Source organism: Macaca mulatta, chromosome X, assembly GCF_049350105.2.
Source record: "Macaca mulatta isolate MMU2019108-1 chromosome X, T2T-MMU8v2.0, whole genome shotgun sequence".
Classification (NCBI taxonomy): domain Eukaryota; kingdom Metazoa; phylum Chordata; class Mammalia; order Primates; family Cercopithecidae; genus Macaca; species Macaca mulatta.
This window is the reverse complement of record NC_133426.1, coordinates 120,687,301-120,688,554: the sequence shown is the minus strand read 5'-3', so window position 1 is coordinate 120,688,554 and position 1,254 is coordinate 120,687,301. Positions and strand designations below refer to the sequence as shown.

The window sequence follows — 1,254 nt, the reverse complement described above, 5'->3', positions numbered from 1 at the left end:
AACACATGGACACAGGGAGTGGAACATCACACGCTGGGGCCTGTCAGGGGGTGGAGGGCGAGGGGAAATATAGCATTAGGAGAAATACCTAATGTAGATGATGGGTTGATGGGTGCAGCAAACCACCATGGCACGTGTGTACCTATGTAACAAACCTGCACGTTCTGCACATGTACCCCAGAACTTAAAGTATAATAATAATAACAAAAAGAAAGTAATTAAGAAAGGTTCTCTACTATAAGAAAAACTTCATGTTTCATTTTCTTTATGAGACAAAACATTGGGCTAAAATTTCAGCTTATATTCAGAAAGATGAACGCTTTTATTCCACTTACTTGGTTTCCTTTCTTTTTCATAGGCGTGAAAGTTCACAGGAGACATCCTATTTGTAATCCATTATTGCAAATGGATTTGCAAAAAAAAAATCTCAAAAAAAAAAAAAATCAGATTTCCATGTTTCAGCAGCAAGTCATTAGTTGAATGAGAATCCATGTAAGTCATCATGTATATATATAGTTGTATATTTCTTTTCTTTTTTTTTTTTTTTTGAGACGGAGTCTCGCTCTGTCGCCCAGGCTGGAGTGCAGTGGCCGGATCTCAGCTCACTGCAAGCTCCGCCTCCCGGGTTCACGCCATTCTCCTGCCTCAGCCTCCTGAGCAGCTGGGACTACAGGCGCCCGCCACCTCGCCCGGCTAGTTTTTTTTTTTTTTTTTTTGTATTTTTTAGTAGAGACGGGGTTTCACCGGGTTAGCAAGGATGGTTTCGATCTCCTGACCTCGTGATCCGCCCGTCTTGGCCTCCCAAAGTGCTGGGATTACAGGCTTGAGCAACCGCGCCCGGCCAAATTGTATATTTCTGAAGGATAAATTCTTAGAGGTAGAACTGCCATGTGAAAGGAAACAACCCTTCCAAATGTAAAAACTATTGCTAAAATGACCTACAAATATATAAATAAATATATGTTACCATTTGATATGGTTTGTCTGTGTCCCCACTCAAAATCTCATCTTCAGTTGTAATCCCCATAACCCACACATGTCAAAGGTGGGGGCAGGTGGAGGTAATGGGATCATGGGGGGTGTTTCCCACATGCTATTTTCATGATAATGAGAGAGTCTCATGAGATCTGTTGGTTTTATAAGCATATAGCATTTCCTCTGCTTGCACTCACTTCATCCTGCTGCCCTGTGAAGAAGGTGCCTGCTTCTCCTTTGCCTTCCACCATAATTGTAAGTTTAATTGCAAGTTTCCTG

General features: G+C 41.9%; 1 non-coding gene across 1 annotated transcript; it reads right to left on the bottom strand.

Annotated features, from left to right (window-relative positions):
- Window positions 1-438: 438 nt before the first annotated feature.
- Window positions 439-508, bottom strand: LOC114675213 (small nucleolar RNA SNORD30). Its single transcript, XR_003726303.1, has one exon. It is a non-coding gene; the product is annotated as a small nucleolar RNA SNORD30 (small nucleolar RNA).
- Between the last annotated feature and the right edge of the window lie 746 nt (window positions 509-1,254).